Below are 25,511 nucleotides of genomic sequence, written 5' to 3'. Positions count from 1 at the left end.
GATTTTGCAGCAAGCATTTCATTTCTTGTCTTGAAATAGACTGAGGTAAATGTAAAGTCAATGATTAGATAAACGTAATGTCTTGGGTTGATGCCACAATGCAATATTCGATGGTGTGGTCAGTACTGATGGATGTTTTGTACAGTTACTCAGCTGTGTAATGGGACATATTCCCATGATGCTATTTAAAATACCATGTGGCTCCTCTCAATTAATATTACCAAAAGTACTTTGGCATAAATACAAAAAGCATGAGGGATTAGTGCTGAGCATGCAAGTGCAGTCCTCTTTTGCTCTGTACAGAGATTGTCCTTTATACAATAACCTGTATCTGTGTACTGTTTATTTACTGAGCTGCATCACATGCAATAAATAACACAACAAAGATTATTCCTTCTTCAAAAATCACTTTTATGAGGTTATAAATAGAAAGCCCGTGTTAACCAATCTCTGATAGTACAATTAAAGAGTAAAACCTGATGAAGTTAACACACAATTCCGGTGTGCACACAGCACTACAGCCATAGAAACACATTGTTTATGAAGTCTCTCTATTTTAACGGCAAGGAAACATATTTCTCTTCTCAATTCTCTACTATCAAGGTGCATATCATTTAAAGAGGGAAAGGAAAGAGCTAAATTTCTTGGGTAAGGAATGAAAAACAGAATATTAACACTGCCTTTAGATTTTTTTTTTTTTTTGGAAATGCAGAGGCTACATTGCCTGGCACACTGGTACTCAGACTGCATAACACAGGAATCCAATGATACAATGATAAATACCTGTTTTTAAGTCCTGCTTCCTATGATACCTGTTCATCCGTAGCTATATTTCACTGTTACATAGAAACCCATGATTACTAGGGAGGATGTCCAGTTACCATTACGTGTTTCAGTGATCAAAATGACAAATTTCTAAAATTTGCCTTTCTTTAAATTAAAATGTTTAATATTTTCTAACATATCTAAACAAATAATTATTAAAATAATACGCTGACATTTTATTTTCTAGTGTCCACAGGTCCAGCACAGGACAGTTTGAGATTTAGAAAGATTTGTTGTCTCTCATACTGAAGTATATGTGATCACTATTTGCAACATTAAAAATAATTTTAATGATTATTTTTTAATTATTAGTATTCATATTACTCAAAATCTTATAGTAGTACTTGCTTTGGCAGCACATATGCAACAACTGGAATAATACCAAGATTGGTATATCTCCTGCATAAGGATGACATGCAAATTTCTGAAGCATTACACACATACACACACACCCACCCACCCACACACACACACACACACACACACACACATCCCAAAAACAACAACAACAAAACAATATGGCATCTTGTTCCATGTCATGAAAAAAAATCTTGGTACATATTTGGAGGCATATGCTAATGACCATAATTTACAAATATAGTTATATTCTGAAATTTTTGTAAATTTCTAATTTCGCAATTTAAAATCATTCTCTATAAATAACTTTTTAAAAATTCTCCAAAAATATTTTCGATTTTTCTCTGTATTGCTAGAAGTCTATGATCAAACAATCCTGTGTTTAGATGTTTTTAGTTTGTTTTCTCTCTCGCTCTCTGAAACCTTGTCTCCTTGTCTTTGGTGTTACAAAATTGCATAACGGTTTATCTTGGTTGAGACTGTTTTAAATCACTGGGCTGGTACTTGGTGAATGATTTATCAATATGGAGTCTGTTGGGGTTTTTTTCCTGTGTTTTTTTTTTCTGTTTTAGGGACTTTCACGAATTATTTCTTTGTTAATTCCCCCCCACTGCATTTCTCTAATAGTCTATAGTTCTATCAGAAAATATATAAACATGCGGATCTGAACATGTGGATCTGTTTGCCACTGTCTTCTATCTCTCTGTTTTTTTCCCCTCTTTTTAGATTTCCTCTACTTTATCTTCCAAACTTTCTACTAATTTTTTCAAATAGCATCCAACTTTGTTGCTTTGGATGCAATAAATAGCTGGTCTTTTCTTCTTGAGGATACTCTAACTTACAGCTTTTTTGTCTTGTTTTAATAGTTTTCCTCTCCCTTGAATTATCTGTTTCTTCTAATCTTTAAAAAAATAAAATTATTCTTTGTTTTTTTTATTGGAGGCTTCACTAACGGTGGCAGACAAGTTTTAATTGGTAAAGAATTCACTCAGGCCTCGCAATTATAATGCTTAGGAATGTACAGGTTATTGGAAGAAAAGAAGACAAAAGTGCAACATCAATGAAATAACGAAATGCATCTCAACCAAAGGCCGACTCACAGCACAGATCAGAAGCCAGCAGTTCGCTCTGATTGTTTTCTATCTGAGGATTGTAGTGGATGTACTTTCGCAAATATTAAACCACTAAGATGGGCACAGAACACCGTGGAACCAGGGGACCAAATGTAGGCATATTTTTGCAACATAACCAGCCCCAACGACAGAGCCCTGTGGGTTCTCATTTAAACCAGGTGTGAATCATTATCTCAGTGCTATCAATAAACAAAGCTCACAAGCAAGTACAAACCACCAAAAACTCATCCTGGCCACTCGAATGAAAGCAACACTATTAATCAGTACAATTCATGCTTTGACTACGTGTCAAAACTGTCTTAGTATATCTCTTGAGACCGCAAAACAGCTCAAACTAATTCCAGGCGCGCTGGAATTAACCCTCACTGCACAGAGGCTTTCGTTCAACAAAAGCGTGAAACGAAAATATTGTCTGAAACTCTGGATACATGTGCATGGCTTACCTCTAAATCCCGGTGGATGGACACTGTCTTTGGAAAACACCAAATGGAAATGTGTGGAACTTTATCACTTGAGGCTCTTCGACTTCTGTAAAGAAGGTTACGATCCTCGAGAAGCCAGAACTAGTGTACGTTCCCACTGGGCAACCTCTCGCGAGACAGCAGGACCGCGGCCCTGCGATATTCCCCCCCGCACCTCCACCCCTGCACCTCCTCTGCTCCACTGGGAAACCTCGCCTTGGAACCCCGCAGCCCTGCGGGGTCGCATTTCCCCCCACGCTTTCAGTAGAGCTAATGTACTGGCAGTTGCCGGAGAAGTGTTTTCAGTTGTTGCTTCCGACACTTCTTTGAGTGTAGCGTTTTCAGTTCACACTTCGGACAGACCAAATGTTACAAATTGACAGATACAACATTCACTGGATGAAGCGGTTTTCATGGGGACTGTCTCTCCCTGACAATGACTGAAGCAAGACTACAGATGTATAAACACTCCATTATTAGGGCCATGCCCAAGGGGCCACTGCTGCCATGTCGTCTACAATCCACGACGGAAGGCATTTCTTTCCATACTGAGTTTACATCATCAGGGTGAAGAAGTGAAGGGAGCGCGCTACGGCTTTGACCTGATGGTGTCTGTTGGTTCGCAATCCCGGGATTTCCCCAAGTGAAATTCAAACCATTGCTCTTGCAAGACGTCGTCCTTGAAGTAGCTCCTAATGTGGGAACAGTGTGGGGAACGTACATTCCAAGGACAGGAGAGAAAGAGCCTCTGATTGCCCAGGTCGAGGTAGAGGGTCACTCAGTGGTCATGTCCTGTCAATACTACGGTTGTAAATGTGGGCAACAGCCTTCTGTAGGACATGACTGGGCCACTGTAGACATGTATTACCATCAGGTACCCATGTGGTGACCAGACGCCACAGGAACAGAATTCTAATGTCGCACAAATATTTAGTAGGAACTTGTATGGGAAGGTCTTTCTTCCATAAGAAGAAAGTGGCTTGGGCCTTAGATGTAACTGTGACTGCAGCTTTAGGAATTTGACCTGGTTGTGCATACCACACAGGTCGGCCTGGGGACCCAGTACTGTCAGGTGTGAGGAGATGCACAGGGGGTGGGAGGTGCCACAAAGGACTCCCACCTTCTTCCCTCTTTCAATGATACGTTTTCCATTCCAGGTATAGTGTCTTACAACATGTACAGCTTGCGGCAGGAAAGTGACATCCTTCTCACCCATGAGTGTGAAGTAACTTATCCATCCAGTTGAGATTTCCCATTGCAAATTCCAGTAGATGACTTCTATGCCACGTGGGATGGAGCTTGGAATTCTCAGCAGCATACCCTTTTGATCCATACTGAGAGATGGGACAATAGCTCTCTCCCGAGACGTTCATACATTTACAGTTTAGTGCGGGGTCCCCATTCTGGGATATAAGGCAGTAGGCCCTACTGGTGGATCATTCAAATGTATCAAAACCTAGGATAGTACTTCAGTCCACATGTCCAAGGCAGTTTTACCTGTTAGTAATTTTATCTGCTGTTTTAATAGTCCATTCTTTCTACCAACCCTATTGCTTGTGGGTTCTCGGGGAGATGGAATCTCCATTGAACGTCATGTTCTTTGCCCACTCTTGCATATCATAACCTTTGAAAGGTGATTCCCGATCACTGTCTTTGAGGAGGATATCCGTACATGGTACTCAGCTTCTCTAATTCTCTAATGGTGGCAGCCTGGTTTGCGTGGTGACGGGAAAGCTTAGCTTATGACAGATTCAGTGTCCACACAAACCAAGACATATTTACAACCCTCACTCAGAGGAAGGGGTCGATATCATCAATTTGCCAATCTCTCATTGATGGGGAACTGTGGTGGATGGCCCCCGACTCCGTTAGCAGTTGCCTTGGGCATTGTGTAGAACACAGAAGACGTGTTATGTATTCACCAAGTCACTGTATTTTGAGGGCTATCTGGGATCCTAAGCAATGTGCCAACCCATGTAGAAGCTACAGTAGCCTATTCATCCAATCTGCTCATACCTCGCCTAAGGAATCAGCTTCCTCATTGCCAGGGTGTGTCAGTACCTTATGAGCTAGAATGTGGAAGACAGTAAGGACAGCTTCAGACTCGCAGGTGAAGTCAAATGTCTTTCCACCTATCTTTACCCTACGAGGGCTTATTCATGATCATCTACTCACCAGCTTCTCATTGTCCAAGCCATAGGGTTAACCCCTTTGGAAGAACACAGCTATCAACACAATGGGTTAACGACCAGGGCACATGAAGAATCTATCACCAGCCAAAACCACTCTGAGTTCAGCCCACTGGCTGCTGCGGTTTGCTTCTCTTGCCATCCAGATGGTGTCACTGTTGAGCTGAATAGTGACTGCAGTTCCTGTGAGCTAGTTTCCCTGACTAGACTCATCCACTTACCAAGGCATTAGTGGGAACTTCCCCCACTTCCTCTCTACCGGCTACTGAGGCACCTCAGGGCGGGGTATTTGGAGGTTCTACATACTCTACAAGGCCTAGTAACACCCACATTTCTAGAGACAGTTGGTTGACAGTGTACTCCTCTGCTGCAAATAGATAAACTATGTAGTCAAAACGGGAGTTTGAGCCACTGCAGAGATGGGTGAATGGAACATATTCTGAACCCGCCCTTTGATAGGAAGGGAAGTTCTTATCATGTTCATATGTTGTTCCTTTGTGAGAGGCACTACCTGGAGGGGCACCGTGTATAATTCAAGGAGCTGTTGCTCTGAGAGTGTGTACTGGGTTTCTCTCCCTTTCCAGAGTTGGAAGCAAAATCCTAGGGGTACACTTTCCTTCTGTCATCTCTGCAACTCATACCTTCCCAGAGTTAGATCCATCCAACTCAAATGGTAGCCTTGCTTGGGAGGTGCCCAGAGCTTCCATCTGCTTCACTAGTACTTTTGCCTTCTCAAAGGCAGCTTGCTGCTCTGATCCCCTATGTGTCCTTACTTAACCGCGTGGTAGAACGGATGGAGGCAATGTACCAGGTGAGAAATAAAAGTCTTCAAAAACCCCAAAATCCCTGCAAAAACTTGCACCTCTTTCACATTCTTAGTAGTTGGATAAGCCTGCACCTTTTTAATAACAGTCTCTCTGGGACAATGCATATCTTATCTGCCCATACAATGCTCAAAAACTTTATGGCAGTGCCTGGGCCTTGAATTTACTACAGGGTCACCACCATCTTCTCACTCGCAGGTGTTCCAGCAAAATCTGCAGAGAGGCAAGACTTCACATGTCAACATTCTATCATCAATGTAACAGGCCAGTTTTACTGATGTGGGAGACGAGAACAGGAACAGGTCTTGGGTTACCAACCTATGACATGTTGTGGGGGCTATGTAGGTAGCTTTGGGGAAGCACTCGAAAGGTCCATTTTTGTCCCTTCCACATGAAGGCAAATTGGTCTTGGGACTCAGTGGGTGGGGGGGATACTGAAAAAAAGTTTTGGAAAGTCCAGTACAACATGGTACATTCCTAGGACTGTGGTCAAAATATCGAAGGTAGTGGCAATGTCGAACATAGCCTCGTCGATGAGAAGGCACTATGGTTCAATGATCAGTAGTCTGCTATTATCCTCCATGACCATCTGGCTTTTTTACTGGCTAGACTGGGCTGTTGAAAGCACTATGAGTAGGCCATATAATACTCACTTGGTGCAGCTCTTAGATAGTTTCTCCTATTTCCTTATGCTTCCCCCACCCCTGGCAATTCATATTGTTTGTCAGTTATCAGTCTTCCTGGATGGGTAGATTTACTGGTTCCCATTTGGCATTTCAGCATTGGTTTGATTACTCTAACCTGGAGGCAGAATTCCATGACAGAGGTTTGCAGACTTTGACTTTGTAGGATATCAATACCCAATATGTTCTCTGGTATTGGAGAGATTAAAAACCTCGTCTTCTCAGGAGGGAGAAGACCCAATTTGCAGCGTCAAAGGGAACTTCCTCATTATAACTGTCACCCTCCATTACCATCCATGGTGCTTAGGCGGCTAGAAATATTTCATTGCTGGAATGAAAATCAAAATTCCAATGAGATACTTCTGCACAACCAACTTCATAAAAATCAAGAAGTAATACAACATCAAGTGTAGATAAGGATGTGAAATATCAGGGACACTCATACCCTGCCGGGTGGTATAGTTATTTTGGAAAGCAGTGTAGAAATTTCTTAGTGGTGTTGAATTTGTTTATACCCAAAGTGCGATTATGTGCACCTAATGTGTGGACAAAATGTTCTCAGCCGCATTATGTATAACGTTGGAAAAATCCAATTTATTGTCATTAAAATGAATAAGTGAATTATTGTGCATTTATAAGTTGAATGCAAAACTCTGGTATTGACATGTTATTTTATTCATCTATATATTTGGTTTCAAAAATGAGCTTAGGCAACAAAATACATGCAGTGAAATAAAACAAATTAGAAAGGAAGAAAAGCAAAATGAGAAAAATAAAGGCAATGGAACTATAGAGAAGCCATTAATAAAGTAGCTTATGTTCACACATGCTAAATTAATAACAAAGTTCTGAAATTTGTGTGAATTTAGTTTTGTTTTCATAACATTAAGATTTGAGTTCTTATAGCCCCATCTAACCATTGCTCAATGTAATCATTTAAAAAAAGTATAATGCATATTTGGGAGAGGTTTTCCCAAATATTTTTGAAACCAAAAGACTTTCATCAAATACATGAGTGTGAGACTCGGCGTCTTAGCTTTGTTATTGCTACGTCGAATGGTGCACGATGGCATTAACATAGTGTATATTTCTCCCACACTCTCACTAGTACTAATATTATCATATACGTTAGTAATTTGGGAGGTGTGCACAAAAATGTTTATTAGCAGCTAATGAAATCTCGTCTTATATGGAGTTCTATTCTGTATGTATTAATACAAAAAATTATCTCTGTATTTGATATAACATATAAGGTCTCAGCATAGCCATAGCCTTTGTCCATTGTTACAAGTGTAATTTAATTTTGTAGCTGAGATAGGATGTCCACTGCCTAAGAGCATTTTTAAAACAGGCCATTTGTTTTTCTTTCAATAAATTTTCCATGAGTTTTAGATTAAAATGGCACTAGAATAATCGATGCCTAATGCTTCCTTTTGTCAAAGAAAAGGTGATTTTTTTCCTTTCTTTCTACTCCTGATAACCTTTTCATTGGACTTCATGCTCTCTAGCCTTCCCTCTGAGATCTTGCCCAGATAATTATACCCTTTCTTTTCAAAAGCTGCAATCTCCTCTGGTTTCTCCATCTAGAAAACAAGCTGAATTTTCCCGTTACAAATAAAAAAGGAAAAAAAAAAACTAAACAAAACAAACAAGCAAAACATCTCCCTCATCTGCTTAATCTACTATCTTGTTTCTTTAGTCCTTTCTCTTCCGACTGCCTAATGCTCATTGACTCCTTAATAAAGTAAATTCTGAGTTCTTTTACTCTTTGCTTTATTCCAAACCCCTTTTTTTTCCTAAAGTAATCAAGGGTCTCTTAATTGCCCAGAACAGTGATCTCATTTGTTTTTCCTTATTGTAATATATCTCATTCTAACATTGGTCCCTCATGAATACTTGATATTTCTCAAACTGTTTCTTAGACTTCTGTCATAATGCTTATTTTTGGCTGTTTCATACCATTTTGATCATTTTTTCTCCCTCTCCCTCTCTAGCACATCCCCACTCGATGATGGTGTTCTCTTGGGGATTTGCTTGTGGCCCTCAGGTTTTCTCCTCCACTTCCCCCAAAGTGATTTCCTTCCTTTCCTATAATTCAGCACGGAATCTCTAAACTATTAAAGCCCTAATCTAAATTATCTCCAGTCATTTCCTTGGACTCAGGACTGGCATTTATTTCTGCATCCTAGTATGACATCTCTACAGTTGCCACATAGTCACATTAAACACATGCTTAAGACAACTGTTTCATCTTTCTCTAATAATCCATTTTTCTGTCATATGTACATTGTCCAAAATTCTATATTCCAAACAAAAATCTTAATTTTTTCTCATAAATGATTTCTTGTTTTCTTTTCTAATTCGCCCCCCCCATACACACACTCTGTCTCTCCATCTCTCCATTACTAGGACATGAAATTTCTACCTTCACAATGTCTCAGAGTAAATAACTTGTGTAGTATATTAAAAACTCTACCCTATCGCCTACTAGTGAATAGCCCATACTTGACTCACTCTCAATAAATTATTTTGAGAAAATGAATAAAATTTAACATTCCCCCCAATTTATTTCTATAGCTTAAATTTAGGCCTTTAGAGCTTCTTCCCTACACATCGCCATAATCCTTCTCACTGTTCTCTTTGCAGCTGATCTATCCCCACTGTAGTCAATGCTCTGCATTCTGTGAAGATTACTTTCATATACATGTATCACATTACATTAATATTTATGCATAATTTCCATTATATGAAGAGTTTTCCCAAATCTTAAGAACTTATGGAAAAAACTTAATATACAACTTAATGTGCCATAGGGGCTCTTCATCTTCAGATCTCAGCTGCTTTGCCACATTCATCCCCTTCACATTTGGCCACTGCCTAACACACTTCTGCCATATTCACCTAGCTCTCTGACAAGCTGTCTGTGTAGCTACAGTTATAGTACTATAGTTCTCTAGAACTCATGCAATGTGCTTCCTCTTTTCCTAGCCTTGCAAACTGCTATTTATCCCAGACATCTAGCTACATTGACAACAAACAGAGCATCTTTCTGGATTCCTCCAAGCAGTTTGTCATATCTTTCCTCTAAATTCTCAAAGCCCTTTTCTCCTTTCAACATTGTATCATTTATCACTTTGTGGCGGAATTTTCTAATTATATACCCAGTCTCTCTTACAAAAATACTAGCTCCTAAAAATAAATCTTCTCAAATTTTCTTTTTTAGTCCCTATTACATTGTCTGGAATTATTATAGGCACTTAATACATACTTGTGGAATAAATTTTACTTCAAAAATTTTCTTTACTATTTTTAACCTACTATCATGACTTATAATATGATAACCCATTATCATATTATATTTTAAAGTGTACAATGTAGAGAGATCTAAGATGGCAGAGTAGATAAACACTGTGCCTGCTTTGTAGCTCCTACCAGGTAGATCCCAGCTGGTCACAGGCAATGGGTGACCTCGGCCTGCACCAGACCCCCTCCCAAGAGGCCCCAAAACCAACATACTTGGAAGTTGGGTTCAGATCAGAGCAGAGCACCACCCAATTAGTCCACAAGCAGTACACATAAAGGGTGGTCTCAACAGATACCAGAGCCCACTGGGGCAAATTCTACTCAGTGGGGTAAGCTCCCCCACTACTGTGCCTATAAGGCACAGCAAACTATGTGGTGTGGATGTGGCAAAATCCCACAGTCAGGCAGCCTGAGGGTCAGTCCCACTCATTGACATGCTAATAGCAACCAAGGCTCAACTATAACAGGAGGGCACACACAACACACATAAGGGACACTCCTGGAACACCCGGTGCAGGTGACCACGGAGACTATGCCACTGGGCCCCACAGGGCACCTACTACATAAGGCCGCCCAGCCAAGACTGGGAGCCATAGCAGATCTACCTGATACATAAAACAAATACAGAAAAGCAACCAAAATGAGGAAACAAAGAACTGGAGAAAATGCCATATCAAATGAAAGAACAGGAGAAAATGCCAGATAAAGAACTAAACAAAACGGAGGCAAGCAAACTATCAGATACAGAGTTTAAAACAATGATTATAAGGATGCTCTAGGAACTTAGTGAGAACTTCGACAAAGAGATAGCAAGCATTAAAAAAAAAAAGGCATAGAAACCACAAAAAACAACCAGTCAGAAGTGACAAATACAATACTGAAATGAAGAATGCACTTGAAGCAATCACCAGAAAGTCTGAAACATAGGATTGGATCAGCAATTTGGAAGACAAGGTAACAGAAAACACCCAATTGGAACAGCAAAAAGATAAAAGCATCCAAAAAAAAAAAAAAATGAGGATAGTTTGAAAGACCTCTGGGACAACATCAAGTATAGCAACATTTTCATCATAAGGGTACCAGAAGGAGAAGAGAGAAAGCAAGGGATTGAAAATCTATTTGAGGAAATAATGACTGAAAACTCTCCTAACCTGGTGAAAGAAATAGACATATGAGTCCAGGAAGTGCAGTGAGTCCCAAACAAGATTAACCCAAACAGGCCTACACCAAGACACGTTATAATTAAAATGGCAATGGTTCAAGACAAAGAGAGAATCCTATAAGCAGCAAAAGAAAGACAACTAGTAACTTATAAGGCAGCTCCCATAAGATTGTCAGCTGATTTCTCAACAAAAATTTTGCAGGCCAGAAGAAATTGGCACAAAATATTCAATGTGATAAAAAGTAAGGACCTACAACCAAGAGTACTCTACCCAGAAAGGCTATCATTTAAAATTGAAGGACCGATAAAGATCTTCCCAGACAAGAAAAAATTTAAAAAAATAAAGGAGTTCATCACCACCAAATCATTATTACAAGGAATGTTAAAGGAATTTCTTTAAAACCAAAAAAAAGATAGATAATATGAAAAATAAAATAGCAATAGCTATATATCTATCAACAGTTATTTTCAATGAAATATATTAAATGCTCCAATCAAAAGACATAGGAGAGCTGAATGGATAAGCAAAAACTCTTTTATATGCTGCCCACAAGAAACTAACTTTAGATTGAAAGACACACACAGACTGAAAGCAAAGGGATGGAAAAAGACATTTCATGATAATGGAAATGAAAAAAAAATTAAAAGGTTGGGGTAACAATACTTATACTAGACAAAATAGACTTTAAAACAAATGCTATAACACGATACAAAGAAGGACCCAGTAATGCCACTTCTGGGTATTTATCCAAAGAAACCCCCAAACGTTACTTCATGGGGACATGTGTATCCATATGTTCATTGCAGCATTGTTTACCAATGGCCAAGATGTGGAGGCTGCCGGTGTACATGGATGGATGACTGGATAAAGAGTAGGTGATATATATATATATATATATCCACTATATATATATATATATATATATATATATATATATATATATATATATATATATATATAGTGGAATATTGCTCGGCCATGGATAGGAATGGGTTCTTGCGTGGATGGACCCGGAGGGTATTGTGTTGAATGGAGTGTCAGACAAAGAAAGACAGACACAATGTGATTTCACTTACATGTGGAATCTAAAGAATAAAATAAACATACAAAACAGAAACAAACTCATAGACACAGAAAACATTTTGATGGTTGTCAGATGGGATGGGGGTTGAGGGTGTCGGTAAAAAATAAAAGGGGAAGGGATTAAAAAGTACAAGTTGGTTGTTACAAAGTAGTCACGGTGATGTAGGGTACAGCATAAGGAATACAGTCAGTAATATTATAATAACTATGTATAGTGTCAGATAGGTACTAAATTTGTTGGGGTAATAGATGAGAGGGGTTTTGGGGAAGGGTGATAAAGGTGAAGGGATTAAGAAGCACAAATTGGTAGTTACAAAATAGTCATGGAGATGTAAAGTGTCGAGAATATAGTCAATGATGTGGCAATAACTATGTATAGTGCCAGGTGGGTACTAGACTAGTCAGGGGGATCACTTCTTAAATTATGTAAATGCCTAACCAGTATGCTGTACACCTGAAATAAATATAAAACAATATTGAATATTAACTGTAATTGAAAAAAAATAAAAAGAGGAGAAAGGGTGAAGGGGAATAAGAGGTTCAAATTTCCAGGTATAAAACAAATAATTCACGGGGATGTAATGTACAGCATTGGGAATATAGTCAATAATATTGTGATAGCATGGTCTGGTGTCAGATAGTTGCTAGACTTATCACAGTGATCACTTTTTTAGGGATATAAATGCTGAATAACTATGGTGTACTCCTGAAACTAATATAATATTGTATGTTAGCCATATTTTTAATAAAAATCTTTAAAAAATAAAAAAATAAAGTGCATGATGTAAACCATGTTGTTATTGCCTTATACATAGAAATCAGTGAAATATCTGTTAGTCCTTGATTTCTACAAGTTTCAAAAATACAGAAAAATAGATTTTATGAAAAAAAAGGAGTACCAGGGGAAATAGTATTTCTCTATTTTAGCAATTTTAAGTACATATTACATTATTTTGAATTTTATTAACAAATTTTATTTGTATAAATTATTGATTACACTGCTGATATTTTTCAAGCCAAGTTGTATTGAACTTAAAATATTTTTTGTTCCCCAAGGCCCCCAAATTGTGTACAATGTGAATACAGCCATGTAGAATTCTGTAAATGGTGTCATGAGTTAGTATACAGAATAAAGTACTATCCATCATAGTATGTTAGGATTTGGAGGCTCTCGATATGTATGTATGTGAAGAAACTGAGTCAAAGAGGGATCTCCTCAAGTCAATGCCAATATGTGTAATTAGTGTTTCTTTATGTCATACAGTGCTGTCTTACTATGATGCCAAAAAAGTTCCGTCAGGCCCATCTCTAATAATTCTGATGGCTGGGGCCAAAGTATAAATTAAGATGCACATTCCAGATATTTAATGCATAAATCCAGCTACACCCACGACCCAGCTGGCATTCCTACCAATTCCTACCATTGCACTTTTAAGTTCTAAAAGCTAGAGTTAGAATAATCATTTCTAGACTTAGTCTCAGTTGTGATAAGTATCATTAGGTTGTCTGTCCTTGAAATTCAGATTCAATTTCATCCACTGTTTAAATCTGATTTTACAAATCAAACTCAAGTAAGGAAACAAATGGAAATGCATCTTTCAGCAGCATCTTCTGACAGTATATGATAAACAGTATCATTTACAGGACACTGCATCATACCATTTACATTTAGAAGGAAGAAAAGTGCTGATTAAGCTTCCATTTGGCCCAGGCCTTCCAATATATAGTGTGTTAAGCAATTCAATCTGTTTAGTTTTAAAGCCACACACATCTCTAATCATAACACGCCAGAAGCAATAAAGCTACCAGAATGAGTGGGACTGTTTTCTTCTGACATGTTATAACATCTCTGAGCCAGCAGTATCCCAAAAAACATGTGTTATTATTATCTCTGGATTGACAGCTCAGCATCCAAGGATCTCTTCCTCTTCCCAAGGTTTGTTTTTAAAACCCACAAAGGGCTTCATTAAAATAAGTGTAAATTTGTATTTCCCATTCGATGATTCACCTACTTGTTTCAAAGAAAAAACATCATCTGACTGTATTTGCAATCAAATAATCTCCATGGTTGGAGAAAAGTTAAACAAAACAAGAGAACTGCTAAACATTATTAAGATTTTGTTGTTAGATTTGGTGAAAGTTCCACATGCATTAAAATTGCTCCTTTTTTTTTAACATATTACAGATGGTGATACTCCTAGAGGAATACCAAGGATTTATATTATAACATAAATATAAAAATACAAAGAAGAAAATCTCATTACGTTATGATTTCAGATGATTACATAAATGACTGAGATGATGGTGATCTTTTTAGTAATTATGAAGAAGAAATTCCATATGTAAAGCATTGACAGTAAAAAAATAAACTTAGACTATTAGATCCAATTATCATGTTTTTTGGATAGTTGTTTTAAGCACTCTCCAATATTTCAAAGTAATTTTTATCTTATTGATCTTTCTACTTATAAATCATTCTTATCTGTTCTTTAAAGTAATTTGTAACACATTGTCTTGACATCCAATTTTTGTTACTGAATGCAATATATATATATATATATATATATATATATATATATATATATATATATATAAAATTTGAAATAGTTTGCAATTTAAATTGGCTTTCTCTTCCATTAGTCCAAAGTACTTAGATTTGCCTTTTTTCATTTTAGAAACCCTTGGTTGGAAGCTAATATTCTTTCTTTATTACGCCCCATTTACCTTAATTATCCTTGCAAAAAAATAACAAAAAAATCTAAGGAAAGAAAGAATACTTGTGTCTTAAATTATTCCTTCTTAAAATATTAAAATTCAGAAAGAATACAATGCAGATCATCAGCTCTCAAAGAACAAGGGTAGTAAAATAGGGAATTGAAAAAAATATTAAACTATATCCGAATATGAATAAGTGTTTTATGACAGTGAAATTTTAAATTACCTGAGTAATTTTGTTAGTTATAGTACATTAGACTTTTCATGCTGAGTTGTGGTAAGTGTGTGTGTGTGTGTGTGTGTACAGAAAGAGAGAATGTGCATGCTAATTTGGATTGCCTTTAAATTCATTACTAAGATAATATTTGAATCCTAACTCTTTGTCTTGATCTGAAACAAACCTCTGAAACACATCATCACTCAAGTCAAAGCTTAGACCACATTCTGATCTTTCTCAAACTACATTTATTATACTATTAAATGTGTAGTTATCATACATTATACACTGCTCTGTAGAGTGTGTGTGTGTGTGTGTGTGTGTGTGTGCATAATATGTCTATTTTATGTCTTTTCACCTATGCATTCATCCTTCAAGTATAAGCTTAAATGTCACTTTCTCTTTAAAGCCTACTCATGTCATTCTCTAACTAGGTCAAATCTGTTAATTGCATGTGGTCACAACACTTTTTTCTTTTCTTTATTTAAATTAAAGTTTATTGGGGTGACAATTATTAATAAAGTTACATAGATTTCAGGTGTACAATTCTGTATTACGTCATCTATAAATCCCATTGTGTGTTCACCACCCAGAGTCAGTTCTCCTTCCATCACCATATATTTACCCATTTTTTTTTGTTTTGTTTTGTTTTTTGTTTTTAAACTATACTTGAAGAAGTATTTGTGTATTGACATGTACTATTTCCTGCTCTTGATTCTGTGCTCCATGAGGTGGTGACCCTTTCTACTGTAAGAGACCGTTAGCATGAGAACTGCTATCTTAAGGTCAGGGTTAACAGCCCCTAGCCTGAAACAACATAATTGTAAATTCCAGGATGTGGGCAGTTGCAGCATGGAGACTAGAAGTCCTGTAGCTTATCTTATACTCCTGGTCTCCTTGTCCTGTAGTTAATCGTATACTCCTTAAAGCTATGCAAGTTCTGTAGCTTATCTTATACTCCTTGTCCTGTAGTTAATCTTATACTCTTTGAAGCTATGTAAGTCCTGTAGTTTATCTTGTACTCTCTGAAGCTATGGAAAGCCTTGAAAATGCTATATAAACCCTTGGCTTTAAGTGTTTGGGGTCCTTGTTAAACACCCGCTGCGTCGGGCAGAGACTCAGACCCCAGCTAGCTGGAAATAAACCTCGCTGTGTGACTTGCATTATCGTGTGTGTCTTCTGTCCGTCTGAGGGGTGGACGATTCCAGACCTTAACAGTACCAATCCATGTGAAATGCATGGCCATAGAATGGCAGTGTGGCTCCATGATGAACGAACATAAAGATGAATGAACATTAAAAAAATGAAAAATAGTGTAAGATCCTTGAGAATCACAGAATCACAGTTTTTTTATCTGGATCCATATTATTTGGAATTACTACTCGACAAGCACCAAAATCTGTACTAGATAATGACCTACAGTTTTGTGAGGAGATAGATATTAATCAAATAAGTACATAAATGAACATAAAACAACACGGTGATAATTGTATGATAATAAAAGAAAGATATATGATATCACGGGAGATGGAGCAAAAAGAATGCATACTAGGCTAATTTCCCTAAGTCAGGAGAAGCTGTGCCAGGTTTTCCTGCATAATTTAAAATAGAGCTGAGACCACGAACAGAGTGTGGGTAAGGTTGATTTGATATTATTACATCTGTCAGAAAACAAAACAAGAGCCTTGGGATGTTTATAAATTTTCTATATATGTAGCTAAATTGTTGAAGGGCCAAGGCTAGATCTCAAGGAGAAGTAATAGCTACATTTATTAAGGTGCTATCAGGCGTTATTAACTGCTCTGAAAGATTATTTTTGTTTATTACATTTAAGCTCTCTCTCTCTCTCTCTCTCTCTCTCTCTGTCTCTCTGTCTCTCTCATTTCAGTTATCTTTATTTGACTTCTTGGCTCCCTAGCAGGAAAAGAGAACTAATTATCTGAATGATTAGCAAAAAATGAGCTATTAATTTACATTCACTACTAATTATGATTGTCATTCCCTAAAAACCAAATTCATACTAATTCATGGATGATCCCTTTTACTTGCATATGTTCTCTAGGCACCTAGCCATCTCAGTAAATTAAACTGTGGCCGGGTCTGTGGTTGGAACTGTTTCGTTCCACCCATCCCTACTCCATTCAGTACGGTGGATTACTGGGTGCCCACATGCCTTCAGGAGCCATGCAGCATTCTGTACCTCTGCATGATTGCCCTGCTTTTAATCTTGTGACATATGACCAGAAGGAGATCAATAATATCCAAAAGAGTCAGATTCTCTTTCAGCATAGATTTAAAAAAAAAAAAAAAGTTTTTGCCCTATAGGTTTATTCATGTGATTTACCCAGATAAATCCATGTGTCTGCATTCGAAGTTGCCCGATTTCTACCTTCCCAAATTGGCATATAATTTCCCATCTGACTACTACTACTACTACTGTGTATATATTCTTCTTAGGGATTTTTTGGGAAGTAGTGGATATGATATTTATGACAAGATGTAGTGACCCCTGATTTCCTGGCTAGACTATCATATAATTTACGGGGTTGGGAAATTTTGGCCCATGAGCAAAATTCTACTGGCTGCCTTTTTTGTAGGTAAAGGATTATGGGAACATGCCCATTCATTTGTGTATCATTTCTGGCTGCTTAAACACTATAATGTCAGGGTTGAGTAGCTGTCAAAGAGATTTAATGGTCTACAAAGCTTAACATATTTACTATTTGACCCTTTACAAAAAGTGGTTTAAGACCTTGATCTAAGCCAACCTTTATTTCTAATGATAAGTACTATTTACTAAATATTTCTTATTATTTCTAAATACTTTGATTGAATCATCTGATAGAAATATTAAAGGTTTATAGTAACCTAATTTTGCTACTAAGAAATTGTGCGGTTGAGTAAAATAAACATTTCTACCAGTAAGTGATATACATAGAACATAGAGGGCTTAAAGATACTTGAATTTCCCTCTGCAATAGTGATACGTACAAATAAAAAAAGACCTGAGGTATACAAAAGAAACCTTAAATTCCTTATGTTCTTCCGTTTTTGTACATCAGACCTCTTGTGATTTATATCTTCCTTAGTATAGTATTTAATTCAGCTAGATTTCCCTTGTTCTCTTAAAGTTGACTCTGGACCTCCCTCTGCTTCAGGGTGGCTTTGCCTGGGGGGCCTTGATAAATAGCATTTTCAGGAGCTGATGATAAAGAAAGTGTTCTGTAGCATGTGTGTAGGAAGATCAAGTATGATCCTTGGCTAGTTGGCTCTGCTGACAGGCTAAGTGCTGATAGACTAATATAACAATAACATGTCAAAACAAAACAAAACAAAAACATACATCACAGATATATTTTTAAAATACTTCATGAATCAAAGATTTTTCATGCTGATACTTTCAAATAAATTCATGGAACTATCTTGTACTATGATATGTTTATGAAATATTCCAGGATGTTTCTATAGAAATATTCCAGGATTTGTTTTGTTTTGTTTTGTTGTTTTATAAATTTCTTTATTGTAAGTTTATTGGTATTTCAAGGGGGAACAGAAGATCCTGTGTGTAAACAATCCACCATAATTAACTGGATGTTACTAATATTTATTTAATTCTTCATTAACTAAAACTCTATTTTATTGAATGGAGAACATGCAGACTATCCACTCCTTGGAGGTAGCTGTTGTTACACATGAAGGAAGCATGTATGTTAGGAATTGTATTTCGGTCTTATGTAAGTTGAAGAGAGAAAACGCATTTATAGAGAAAGAGATTAAAACAATGACAAAGATCTACAGAGCTGTCATAGGAGACCCTGTGACTCAAGAGAGAAAGAGAAGCTATAAATCCTAATCTCTGATATACTTTCAGCACTTACCTGGATTTGGTCCTTGCAAGATTCAACTACACTTCCTTTTCTTGATATGCCTCTAACCTGACTCTCTCTCTCTCTCTCTCTCTCTCTCTCTCTCTCTCTCTCTCTCTCTCTCTCTCTCGCTCTCTCCTCTTTCTCTCCTGTAATTTCAGTATTGGTTTGGCTCTGTACATAATGCTTATTTTCTTGTCAATCTTAGATCTTAGAGAAAAGTGTCTGTCCTTACACATGTATACTAGCCTCCCTCATACCACTTGGAACTCAAAGGTGTGTTCAACACTCAGTTTCTGTCTGAATAGCTAGTGGATACATTATTTTCTCCTGTTATCTAGTAACTCAAGTGATGAAATGAGGTTCTTGAGGTTGTATCTTTAACCTTTTCAGAGCTATTTGAAATGGATTAGTCCTCTACTTTAAGTTTAATGCTAGTGACAATCTAAATGATAAATATAGTTCCAAAAAGATTTCACTTTTCAAATAATTACGAAAAAAGACTAATTCAAGGCTAATGGGAATTCATTTTTCAATGAATATTTTTCCTGTTATATGTAATGTACATTTTTTCTTTATGGGTAAATGATTAGCACAATTTGAAATGTTGAGTTATCAAGTCAAAATCTGAACATTACCTCTAATTTGAGTTATATTTTGTGGACTACAACAATTTTATGAGCCTAAAGATTAAAAGATGCACTTTAATGGAAAATATGGGGGTGGTGTACTGTGCAATGTGATCACAGGGGAGTGGTGTTCAGAAGAGTTTAGTATGAGTGTATGTTTGCCTGAGAACTTGGTATTTTTCTCAATAGCATTTAGCAGCCCCTTCTTTTTATCACTTCATGGGTTGACAATCTATTATTAGTTGTTCTGAAGAATTCGCCAAAGTCCAGTTTTGTACTATTTGTTAATTGGCCATCATCCAGAACTGATTTTAGTTATTACCTGGCATACATTGAGTACTTTTATTATGCTTTCACGATTTGCAGATAAATGTTTTTCAAAACTGATGAATTATAATTGAGAAATGTTAAATATATCCCACATCAAGGCTATGGTAGGCAAAGCACTGGATTAGAAGTCAGAAAAGCTGAACTATAATGATTTGCCACTAACTAACTATAATGATTTGCCACTAACTCGGGCAATTTAAGAAACCTGAGTCTTTAATTTTGAACAACAACCAAATTAAAACGAAAACAAAAACAAAACTATGAGGTCACTAAGGGCTCTTCCATTTTGAAGACTAAATAATTCTGTCAGAAATATATATGGGCATAGTTTTATGACACGAAGTTATAAAAAGGAGACTGCATAATTGTAATATAAGTTTTCACTTCCACAGAATTGGGTGTGATATTGTGTTCTCAAATGTAACAACCTCACAGATACCTACAAGACTGTTGAAAATCACAAAACTGTCATGTGGATTGGCTTTCTGAGGAATCCAGAGTCCAGGTTGGCAAATTTGCAACATGAAATGCAAAATGACAGTTAAACATATACTTGAATGCATGTAACTATGGGGAAAGATGAGATAAAATGTATAAAATGTTTTCCTGAAATCTCAACACATTCCCTACCACCCCACACCAAGGAAATGAATGAACACAACAAGCACTGGGAGGAAGGATGGGATATTATGACTAGTCCCAATAACACCTCCATGAATTCAGTATTGCCTATGTTAATTTTGGATTAAGAGTTAAACACGTTACTAAAGCTACGTAGCTTCAAGTCTTTACCCCTTTGACAATTATAATATTTCAATGATATGTTTGCTATGAAATTACAAACTCTAGCTTTTCACTTCTTTGGATTAGGAAAGGGGATTAGGAAAAGGAGGTTAGGAAAGACCCCTTTCGGAGCCCAATACATTAAAGGGATTGGGATGGTGGAGAGGTAGAAAAACAAAAGGTGGAGAATATTCTGTTATCTCTGAAAAAATTCAGGGACAGAAAAAAAATGGAGTACCTTCTTGAAATGCCTTGTTCTGAGGTAATCTGAGCAGTTGTTGTTTTTAAATTCCCTTCAGTTAAATATGCGTTCATCATGCTGTCTGTACAGAGCAATGATTTGTTTTGCTGTCGCTGTTGGCAAAGCAGGAGGTGTAAATATGTTTTTCAAATCCTCCAGGGAACTGTAGAGGTCTTCCCCACCCCTCCCTCGAAGATTAACTTATCTGCAGCCTCTCCCTCTTTGGCAGGCTTCCGTGTATGAGCCAGAAGCAATCCTCCATCTGGAATTTTCAGTGATGCAACCCTAGCACGTTTTTAGGAAAACAACAGAAAAAGGAAAAAGAAAGCTTAAAAATCACTGTTTTGTCGCTAATAGTTTTGAGAATGTGGAAACAGTATATGATAATGTATAGAAAATGAGCCTATGTTTCACAAGTAAAGTACTAGTGCTGGTATATGCACACACAAGTACTTACCATTCTTCAATTAGAAATCAAAAATGTGAAAGAGGAACGAGCATGTGTTATGATTGGAAAAGGATCTTATCCTGTCCTGTATCCTTGGGTATTTCATACATGGCTTTGAAGAGACACTTGGAGACCTACTTAATTTTCATTTAGATCCCAATATATTAATATATAAATAACACAAAAGACTAAAAAAAAAAAAGCCAATACATACAAGTAGTTAGGTAGGCATGGTTACCGCTCCTCCTAGGTTTGTCACCAAAGAGGAGAATTAAAAGCTTCTGTCCACCAGAAAATGTCACCTGGGTACAAGATACAAGATACATTCTCCTTTAAATAAATGGATAATTCATAAACACTGTATTTCTTTGATCATAAGATAGACAATTTTTCATTTAAACATTTCCAATATTTGACCCCCTTTACCCTCTTCTACCATCCGCCCCTTACCCTCTGGTAACCACTAAATTATTGTCTGTGTCTATGAGTTTTTGTTTCTTTATTTGTTTGTCTTGTTCCTTGGTTGTTTTCAGTTTTACATCCCACAAATGAGTGAAATCATATGGTGATGGAAGGAGAACTAACTCTGGATGGTGAGCACACCATGTGATGTGCTGTCACTACCATTGTCATCCCAATAAATTTAACTTTTAAAAAGTAAAGAAAAATAACAGCTAAAAAAACCACATTTCCAATATTAAGAAGTATCATACAATCAATATATGCACTTAATATAATGTATCTTTATGTTTCACCAACATGCCATTATTAAAGAGATGGAGTGTTATACAATTATCGGCATCTTAAAATGAAGAGAAATGATATATGAGAACAAGCCCCGTGTCAATGAATTAAATGGTAGATAGTGACGTTATTTCTGTAATCAAGAGCTGAGGGAAATTAATGTTGACGACCATTGATCATTTTGGCACAGGTATGACAAATATTAAACATGTCAAAATAAAAAGGGCTTTGCAAATTTTTTTCTTTTTTAAATTGAATTATTATCTACAGTATTCAATAATCAAATTTATAAGGAAAATCATTCTAACTGGTGATCTTTGGAAACTGGTGTGCATGCCTTGAATGCATTACTTGTGGCAACCTGTGCACCTAATTCGCCTGAATCAGCAGGGGGCCTTAGTTTGTTATCTCTGCAGCATTCACCTTCATTTATTAATTTCTCTAAACAGAAATATAATTTCCTCATGTGCTATGCTATAAATAGTTGAAGAATTTTGTATGTAAGAGGAAAACTGGGAGAAAATATTAAAAGTTTATTATAACTGATTTTTAAGGATCTGGATTGCTGACCACAAGTAATGAAACTCAAAATCAACTGTTTTGAGACTCCCTCAAATAGTCAAGTTGATAAATAAGCTGGAAAAAGCCCTCAGTGACTGAAGCGATGGGTAATAACAAGCCACAAATATTAATAACAGGATCTGAAGACAGAAATTAAGCTATGCTTTTAATAAATCATAAAAGGAGGACATTTTAAAACAGGACATAAATGGTGCTCACAAAGGAAATCAAAGGCTATGGAGAAACAACGCAGGAACTGGCATGAATGTGAATGGATAGCATCAGAGTGGATGGGTAAGACAGCCCAGAAACAGTGGTGGGACCTGAAAAGAATTTTTCCCTGGGGCATTGGTAATGTATTAGACCTGAAATAAAAAGTTGACATCGGAGCCTTGATAAAATTGTACTTAGGCTTCAAGAAGATGACTCCTTTAATTAAGCCACTGGAGAAGGGGGACTGGAAAGAATAAATCCAGTTAAAGTACAATTTCAAATGCCTTACAAGAAATGATAGCAATAGAAAGAAAATGGCCATGAACATAGAGGGTTTATGGAAGTAACTTTCTGCATGTGGAGACCAAGAAAGTGGAAAAGGGATTAGAAACAACACAAAGTTGATACGCTTGAGTGACTCAGAAGATGGCCATGGAAATAGGAGAGGGGCAAACCAGAAAAACAGATATGAGCATAAAATGATACATTCAGTTTTAGAAGTATGTTTTTAGAGGTGTTAATAGAATGCAGAGCTGGAAATTATAAACAGGGATTGAGAACGAAGAGCAAAATCTCCATTCAGAAAGGTCTGGGTGTAAACGCATTTGTACATGTTATCTCTAAGATCCTGTCGATCTTCTCATTATTAGTTCAGATTATTTTTCCTTTTGTTAACCTAGATTATTCTTAATATTGTATTAGTCGTTGCTATTGTAATAGCAGTGACTTTTTTTTTTGATTTGCTCCTATTTTAATATCTTCTTAAATTTTATTCAGACAAAACTTCTGTGTATCCATTTACCATGCCTCAGAGTTAAGCTCTATCCTGAATAATCCTTACTCTTATCCCTAAACAATATATACTATAATTTTGCAGGATGCTAAACTTTATATAAATAATATTATCAGCAATTTGTCTTTTTCATGTGACATTAGTGTTTCTTAAATGCAGCTCTAATTCCTTCATTTCTGTGGCTATCCACTTTTTTTTTTTTTTTTTACGAATATGGCACAAATTTCCACTGTTCTGTTAATGAATATTCAAGTGATTTGCCATTATTTATAATATTACAGACAAACTGGTGAACAGTCTTGCACATGTCTCCAGGTGCAAAGGAATGAGTTTTCCTAGGGTGATTTATTTCAGGGTGAAATTGCTGGTTCATGGCAATGTGTATCTTCAACTTTAATGAGATGTTGCTGAATTGCTTTCGGAAACTTCTATAAATTTACATATGCACTGGCCATGTATAAGAATCGCTTCAGAGCCAAAGTCTTGCTAACACAGAGTTGTTAGAATTTTAATTTTTTTCAATCTGTATGCCACGTAGTATATAATTCTGATCTTAATTTGCATATAGTAAGAATATATTCTTCTTATCCTTTTTTCTGCTCTGTGCTCCAGGAGTCTCACCCTTGTGGACTGCATTGCTGGGGTTCTTTGCTACCTGACTTCTGATTGAATTTGTCCAAAGAAAGGCACAAAGGCATAGACAGAAGACTAGAGAACTGAAGTGAAGAGAGATAATGACTATTTCTTCCCTTTCCTCTCTGCTCTGGCACTGGGTATTGTATTGTCATTTGCCGTCTCCCATTACAATTACAGATCTAATTAGATGGTCTTTCCTTACTGGAGCTCTCACTGAGCTACTATGAAAGTATTCCCTCCCCTTTTCCATGGGTAGCAGGTGTGATAATGGTTTCCCACTGTTACTACTGTTCCTAATCTCTAGTTACCTCAACATATCTTGTTACTTTCTCCAACCTTGCCAAATACTTAGTTAAAACCTCTTGGTTAAAAATATCTTCAGCTTAACCATCCATTGAAGTTGCTTTGCTGACATGATCTTGAAAGATAAAAAAGATATATTATGAAAACTCTCTTCCATGAACCCCACCACTCACCCAATTACCATTGCCTACTGTTAATACTAGCTTTTTGTTATTGCTATCCACCAGAGATATTTTTAATGCCTATAGAAGCAATTAAAATGTGTTCTAATTCTTTCTTTTTCACAAATGGTAGCATACAATAGTCATTGGTCTTCAACTTTTTTTTTTAGTTAAAATATAGTACAGTGGTAACCCTGTCAATCAACACATAGAGAGCTTCCTTATTGTGATTTTTAACAGATGCATAGTAATCCATCTTTTGGATATACCTCAATTTATTTATGTATCTCTCTAATAATGGGTATTCAGATTATTTATATCATGCTATTACTAGCAATCTTTCAATAAATAATGTATAAATTCTCATGTAGTGTATTGCTGGATCTTAGTTATATGAGTCTGTTTGAATATTCTGTTTAATTTCATTCTCTAAGGATTGTGGCAATTTGCAGTCTTATTTGCAATGGATGATAGGGTCTATTATCCCACAGTCTAAATAGTATAGTGTATCATCAGATGTTTGAAATTTTATTAATCTGATATGTGATGTACGGTATTTCTAAGTTGTTTTAATTTGCATTGCCTTTATATTGATTGAGTGAACATCTTTTCATGTTTAAAAAGGCATTTGTATTTCTATTCCTGAGAACTATGTGTTCATATCCTATACGTCCGTATTACATTGAATTTAATAGTTTTCAATTTGTAGGCAGTCTTTATTAATATGGAGAAGAAGACAGGGTATCCCTTTTTCCACGATATGAGTTTCAATTTTTTTCTCATTTTTGTCTTTTTTCTTTTCTCTTTGTTGTTGGATGTTACTATGTAGAAAATTTCTACTTTTCCATAG

The 25,511-nt window shown here is 36.5% G+C and overlaps 1 non-coding gene across 1 annotated transcript; it reads left to right on the top strand.

The window, feature by feature from the left end:
- Positions 1 to 1,165: 1,165 nt before the first annotated feature.
- On the top strand, positions 1,166 to 1,269 carry LOC117024253 (U6 spliceosomal RNA). Its single transcript, XR_004423339.1, has one exon. It is a non-coding gene; the product is annotated as a U6 spliceosomal RNA (small nuclear RNA).
- Positions 1,270 to 25,511: the final 24,242 nt, after the last annotated feature.

The sequence above is a fragment of the Rhinolophus ferrumequinum genome, chromosome 6 (assembly GCF_004115265.2).
Source record: "Rhinolophus ferrumequinum isolate MPI-CBG mRhiFer1 chromosome 6, mRhiFer1_v1.p, whole genome shotgun sequence".
NCBI lineage: Eukaryota > Metazoa > Chordata > Mammalia > Chiroptera > Rhinolophidae > Rhinolophus > Rhinolophus ferrumequinum.
Note: the sequence above shows the minus strand (reverse complement) of the source record. Positions and strands in the feature narration are given on the sequence as shown.